Here is a 7,653-nt window from a genome sequence, read left to right on the forward strand (position 1 = left end):
AATAGTTAACTGTGCAATACAGTATTTCCCCCTTATTTAAGGGAGTTAGAGACTGGAGACATCTGCGATCCGCAAATATGGAGAACCCCCAGGACAAAGAATGTCTGTTACCAATCCAAACTCATCAAAAACACTTCTGATCCTGATTTGAAAACATTTGTACAGAACATTGGAGTATTGCTCAACATAAAGAGTTTATTTTTTTATTCAGAACAAAAGATTGTAAAGACGTAGCCTAGAGTACTTAATGACCCACACGACGAGTCTCACTTTGGCCTTGTTGCCACAGAGCTGTTTGGACCAGTTATTGATTAATAATGATAGATTATCAATTAATGATCATTTTCCCCTGCGATAATGTTCTTAAGCATATCAGGTTTTTTTCAGCCACTTCTGAGTCAGCTGATGCCATTTCTCCATGCAGGGGCATGGAGAGAGGAAGAGGGGTACCCGACGGGCCGGTGTGCTCCTCATCAGCACTGTAGCACCTCCTTCGGACATAAAACAATTTGCATGAGTGTTTTAATTTGTCAGAGTTTTTGTGACAAACCGGAAGAGTCACGTGACCGGAAAAAACCCTGCAAATGCGTGAAACAGGACCTGCCCAAGGCTGCATGGCCTTTGCAATGGAAGGCAGCTGCACTAATCACTGCACTAACATTTGGCATGCCTGATTAAACACATAGATTTTTGACAGGCATCTCCAGAGTTTAGAGGGCTTGTTTTGTTGTTTTTTTTTTTTTAAGATTTCAATTGTTAATGGTTTAAAAAGAGGAAAAGAAAAAAAATAGATTGCCAGTTAAATTCTTCTTTTCCAAGCAAGAGTATTTATCGACCAAAAAAGGAAGGGGGGACGTTTGCATTTCCAAGCAATTGAATGTAAATAAAACAGACAAACCTCTGCTTTAAATCAGTTTTTTCCTCCTCTTCCTTCTTTTTTTACCTTAAAGCTGTCCCTGAGGGCTTGTTTTGCTGTTTTTTCATCCTTAAAGTTTTAAAGAAGCACTAACAGAAAACTAACTAACTTCGACAGGTCCTGCGTCAGGCAAGGAGGGCTGCAGTCCAAGGCAAAAATTATTGATTATGTCTAACTTTTGATACTTTTAATCATGACACAAAGTGAGTGGTGTGTAAAACTGTAAAAAAAATTTGGCGCCCCCTCTAGAAGCCTGGGCCCTAGGCGGCCGCCTAGATCGTCTATGCCCCGGGCCAGCCCTGGAACAATGTACTGTTAATTTTTTTTTTTTTTTTTATCACTTTCCATGGCAAACTACATAATGTAAAAAATTGAATTCTGGTTCCCTAGATTAATAGATTCAATGTTACCTTGTTTATGCCTAAAAGAAGCTTTTAAAACTCGTCACGTCAGGAAGAAATCTAATTAAACCTCCTCAGCAATGGCTCACAACATGCTGTTTTAGTGTTCAGGTGTTGACGCCTTTTCCATGTGGGAAAATCTGAAGCCGTTTCTATCTGCACCCCTCAGACACCGGGAACATTGCGATGCACAGAGACGTCTTAATTCAGAGTGACAAAGGAATGTTTATTCGCCTCATTTGTTCAGTTGGGATTTTCATTTCAGCTGCCCGGGCTTAAGGATCCATCTGCTGTGGCAACGCTAACCTCTTTGACAATGCAAACACTTTGTCAGAGCAAATAACTGACAGGTGTGCACATCTCTGTGAGCGGCATCCTCAATTATGAGCCCAAGGAAAGCTGCACTCAGAGGACGCTCTGCATTCAGAGCAGCAACACGTAGCAGTACCATGACTCCACGTTCAGTCACAGCTTCATTTGCACACAGCCAACAAGTTTAACCCTTTCGATCAAGAAACTGTTTTCACATTGATTTCAGTGCAATAACTTTTATATAAAAGGGACAAACCGTCTGAATAATTGAAACTCCTCTAAAAACTTTATGATCCCTGTGTACTGTGTGTGTAATGGGGAAAAATAATACTCAAATTTAGTGAAAGGCTGGAATTTTTAAATATTTTAAAATAAAAGCACATTAGGGATTCTCATTTGCTCTTGCATTCAAACTCAAGAGATTTTTGAAGTTGGGAGTTTAGATCTGGTGAACAAATGAAACTTTGGTGCTTCAAAGATGGAATGAGGGTGATTAAGGGTTAAAATGGCTTTAAATTAAACCTCTGTGTGAAGCATCATCATACATATCCATCTACAACAGGAAACAGGAAGTGACCTTGTATGTCAGAATTGTTTTTTTTCTGTCTGGTAAATTTTGTTTCTGACTTCTTTCTTTCTTTTTTTAGTTTATAAAATCTTTGTGAAAAATATCTATGATTATTTGGGTTATGTTTAAGAATCCTTTATGTTGAAGGCAGGAATTTATTTTAAGGAAATATTTGTTTGTTTGTTTGTTTTTTTAACAATAAAATCCCATCATTTATTCTTTAGGTAGAAGGATGCTGAGTCTAGAACTGTCAAAAAAGAGGTCTAGATCAGGAGTCTGCAACCTTTAATACTGAAAGAACCATTTGGTCCAAGTTTTTATAGACCAAAACTCAGCGAGAGCTGCAAAAGTTCACCTTAAAGTTAGAAAAATACTAAATCATAAATTTCCAAGCAATTGAATGTAAATAAAACAGATAAACCGCTGCTATGAATCTTTTTTCTCTCTTCTTCCTTTCTTTTTATGACCTTAAAGCTGTCCCTGAGGGCTTGTTTTGCTGCTCTTTCATCCTTAGTGTTAAAGAAACACTAACAGATGACACAGCGCCCTCCCAAGCTTTTGATTCTGTCAAACTTTTGAGTTATTTTATTTATGTTTTTAATTATTCCTTTTTTTCTCAAAATTTTTTGCACGAAATGAGTGGTGTGTTGAACTGTTAAAAAAAAACGCTATTTGCCGTACCCTCCAGCAGATGGTTCCCTAGGCAGTCGCCTAGGTGACCTATACCCAGGGCCGGCCCTGGATCCAGTGAATGAAGACATGAAGGTGGTTGGTGTTGGAGTGGAGGATGCAGAAGACAGGCTTAGATGGAGGAAACTGATTGGCTGTGGAGACCCCAGAAGGGAAAAGAAGAAAACGAGGTGTAAAATGTTTCTGAATCTTCCAGTGAGAGGTCTTTCTTGAAAATATACCTTCACTTTTAATTTTCCAAAACTTGATTACATTCAAAGGGAGAATTTTCCATCTTTTCTTTTTGTTTATTTGATTTTGCTTAATTTTTAGCTTATTTTCTCTTGATGATTCTACAGAGGTAAGAGTTCTTATTTTAAAACCACCTTTCAGCCTCAGAGCAGTCAGAATCCATTTTAAGAAGTCCACCAGCTTTTAAATTTAAATTTGAAATAAATGTACATACAAGCTTGTGCTGGTAATCTAAAACCACTTATGTCTGAAACCACTTTTGTAGGAGAGAAGCGTAAACAAAAACTGGGTGGACAAAAAAACTTGTAGCTGCTCATCTGAGGACCGGAATTATTTAGGTCTTCGCTGTGTTTCAAAGTGAACTTCTTGCAGCAGTATCTGATGCTACAGCTCATTAGAGGAGCTTCTTCATATAAAGAAAAAAAACAGATGTTTTATTCACAGAAATTGTCAGCGTGGCTCATATTAGTGCTGAAACCAGAGTTATCAGGTGGAGACAAGGCCGACTTAAACGCCCCAAGAATACTAATGTGCGTCAGCGCTCACAGGTGGATGCAGATTTTGCACCAACTATACGACCTTGGACATTTATGAGATCCATGTAAAAAAACAAAACAAAACGTTAAATTAGCGCAGAAGCAGAAGTTGTATTCATAAATTGTTCAACACTTTTTTTTTCCTGCTGTTATGTAGCTCGCAAATGAGTGTGTGAAGACTGAACTGCCTCTGAAAGCAGAATCTCTTGGTCTTCATGTGTGTGAATCATAGATGAATGCTGAATTTGAAAGCATGACATGATTTTAAAATGGAGAGAGCACCAGGATTCTCATAAAGACTTACTGACTACCAGCACGCTGAAAAAATTACTTTACTGAATACCAGTAAAAAGCAATAATTTATGGTTGCTGCTGCCTGACTTCAGTTTGGGAACAATAAATGACTCGGGGTATATTCAGACTGGAACCATTATTAGTTCAATTCAATCTTGCCATGAATTTTTTCCTTACCCTAACCAGGCCAAAGGAAAGTTTAAAGACTCACTCCAATGGAAGTTGTGTTTTTGACATGTTCTTATGGCATTTTTCTCAGAACGGAGGACAGACGAAAAGGAAACTAAGATAAAAGTTGCATTTCTGAGTATTTCTTTGTTTAAATCATGGTGCAGATGGAAAAAATGCAGTTGAAAAAGCTTGTAGTTGTCACGAACAAACTGCAGTCTTCGGGCCACAAGCTTCCTGCTCTGCTCCATTCTGATGCATCCACAAATAGATCCATGAGCGTCTTCATTTTCCTCATCTGAGCTGGAATCTGATCAAAACTGTACGGCTGGATAGCTCCGATATTCTATTTTTGTTGCACCGCTAATGTTAGCTTCGGGGTGTGAGGGGCTGTATGCTAGCAAGAGAGAGTGTAAACAAAGTAATGATGGGAAATGAGTGCTGGCTTGCTTTTAGTCTTGCACACAACTTAGAGGTGAATTTCTAATGACGTGCTGCTGCTAAAACTAAATCCCAGGGGAAAAAATGATATATTTCTTATTTTTGGTAAGAACTGTATAATCATAAAGACCACTGGTAACTCTTTAAAAATACCTTGAAAGATGTTCGGAGTGGGACTTAAGGCGCTCTTGAGGGCAGTCTCACTTACTTAAAATGCCTAACCCTAACCAGAGGTGTTTTTTAATTTCATCTCAAGTATTTACTGCGTTTTAATTTATCATATAACATCTACACATGTAACATATACAGCATTTTACAGGTTAGGTTTCTGAAACAAAAGAGTAAGAAAAAAAAAGTTTAAAAAAAGGCAGAACAAAAAAAAAAAAAAACCATGACAGAGTATTGCAAATCAGATTATTATATAAAAGCAAAAACAAATAAAGTTATTAAATTCATATACTTGACAAGTTGGACATAGCAAATGTATACTGTATGCATTCACCTTGTTGTTCATGTACAGTGATATGGGACCAGAAAGTGTCCTAAATAAATACAGTGGTGGGTTTCTCCATTTCTGAATTTGTTTAACATACATTCATACAATGCTATTTTTGCAGTCAAATTCAAGAGATGACTTTCCGGTTCCGGTTCCGGGTCACAATGATTTCAATGATCCTTAATAGCCTGATTTTATTAATATTTGATATTAAGTCCTGAACCGGATATTGATAATTCATGTAGAGAAAATGGTATGGTCGAGTCGGGGTGGGATTATATAAGTTCGCTTCCTTCCACTCCCTTTCAAGTGATCTACTTGTGATTTATTAAGTGATATGTTATGTATGTATTATGACCTGATTGCTTGAAATAAACCATTTCATTCATTCATTCAAATTTGTCTAAGAATAACCTTGGCTGCCACCAACACCCCAACCATCAGGACCGAAAATTTGCCATCTGGTATACCGTCATCTGACCAACCAGGGGCGTTTTAACAGCAACTCAGAGCCCCCTGTTATTAACAAAGCCAAGACTGGCAACCTTGGAAAATAAATGTATCTCATATTGAGAGTGGAGGTGGGATTCTGGGCCTGAGAATGACCAATGAGAATTCCATCAAATATCACTTGCCCTAACTAGAGCCATCAAGTCCAAGTTGTGCGGATCTCCTGTTTCCTGAATCTAATGACAATCAAGTAATAGAGGGTTCTTAATTGAGACTTTTACATGTCAAAATAAATAAATTACAGAGTTACAAAAATGTACATCTAATATTGGCATCTTTGATGACTCGGTATATCGAGTCATCAGTATACCGAGTGCTAAAACATTCTAAATTGTGACTCTTTCGTAACATTTAAAGTTAGGCTTAAAACATTTCTCTTTGGTCAGGCCTACTGCTACCAATCAGATAATATTTAATGTATTGCCCACTTACCTACTGTAATGAAGTTTGGAGAATAATCATCATTTTCATTACATCTGTTAGATATATTTCTCCACGGAACTCAGCAGAGGGAAGATGGTTTGACAAACCGGGTCCTGGCGGTCCATTCCCTCTGCTGTAGCTCACGTGGGTCTAGATCAATATTGATATGCTAAAAATGTTCTATCATCATTATTATCCACATCAGCTCTGGGGTTCTGTCCTCTATTCTCATTTACTTCTCCTCTATTCTTTAATATTTATTATATTTAGTTCTCTGTGCTTCTGTTTGGTGCAGTGTGATTCACGTGTTGTTCCTCTTTCCCACTCCCTCCCAGGGGAGCGGGAGAGATTTCAGATTCCTGGTGGATCATCTGTGCTCCTGTTCTTGGTTGTGGACCACGCATCTGGCTCATCTTAGCTGTGGACCTCGCCCCCCACCTGTCCCCCAGTCCTATCTGGCTGAAATACATAGTCGTAGAGTTAGATAAGCTAATTTCTCTTTATTAGTCCCGGTAAATTGTCTGTCCGCCTTGCGAGAGAATCTCTTCGTCATGTTTACATCCCTATGGTTTTTTCCTTCAATTGGTTGATGTGAATTGTTCCTCAAAATAAATGAAACAGAATAATGAAATCTGAGGATTAATTTTTCTATAATTTAATCCCTTATACAACCTGAGGTTCCACATTTTTTCAGTTTAAATCAAAAGGAATGTTTTTTTTTTATTTATTTATTTTTTTTTTTTAATGGAAGCTCCATCATGTATTTGTAAATTGGTTTCAAGTTGATTCAGGAATTTCAGCCTTTTACTGGTATGAATTTAAACTTGTTTAACATTCTTTAATTTGACGAACAGGTCCATAAGTACTAATTGAAAGAGAGTACCATACTCTAACTGACTAAAAACACCCATTTTTGGTAATAATGACAAACACAAAACAGGATTTCTTCTTTTCTAACTTCCTGAGTAAATCTTTCTTAAATTGCAGGACTGTTTATCTCTGGAGACACAACTGTTAGAAGGCAGCTTGCCAAGCTACATCTCTACTTATTTGTTGTCTGGCTGCAGTGGATGGTCCATTCCCTCCCAAAGGAATGCTGGATCTACTTTCTTTTAGCTCTTCGGAGAATTTCGAAAGTCCCCATCATGGCTGCCGATGAGATATTTTCCTGCAGGATCTCTCTTTAATGCAGATGCACAAACTTGTTTTCTGCATAAACTGTGGGCTCTGCTCCGCTCTTGTCGACCCTGATCAGTAGCTGTTTTGATGAGAAAAATGTTTTCTGCTGAGCTCAAGAGAGAAGGAAATACCATGAAATATTGATCTAAGACATGAGAGGGATGAAACTCGAATTCCAGAGAAAACTCGGCTTTATTTTCACAGTGCTGCTTCAAGTCGGACTGGGAAAGAGAATCTTTATTTTTTTGCTTCTTCCTTAATTAATGTCTCTTCTTCTTAAGGTTTTTATCTTCATTTTTTTTACATTGAAAAAGATATTCCTCTTGTTTCTTTTGTCATGTTTGTCACTTGTTCTTAACTGCTCTGTTGACAATCCATTTAATTCATATTTGGGTTTTGATGTTGCTCCAGCCCATTTAAATTCAACATGTCAAATGTCACAAACTACAAAAGTGCATTATCCAGAGGTGGGGACTCGAGTCACATGA

This window comes from Oryzias melastigma, linkage group LG24 (assembly GCF_002922805.2).
Source record: "Oryzias melastigma strain HK-1 linkage group LG24, ASM292280v2, whole genome shotgun sequence".
In the NCBI taxonomy this organism is placed as follows: domain Eukaryota; kingdom Metazoa; phylum Chordata; class Actinopteri; order Beloniformes; family Adrianichthyidae; genus Oryzias; species Oryzias melastigma.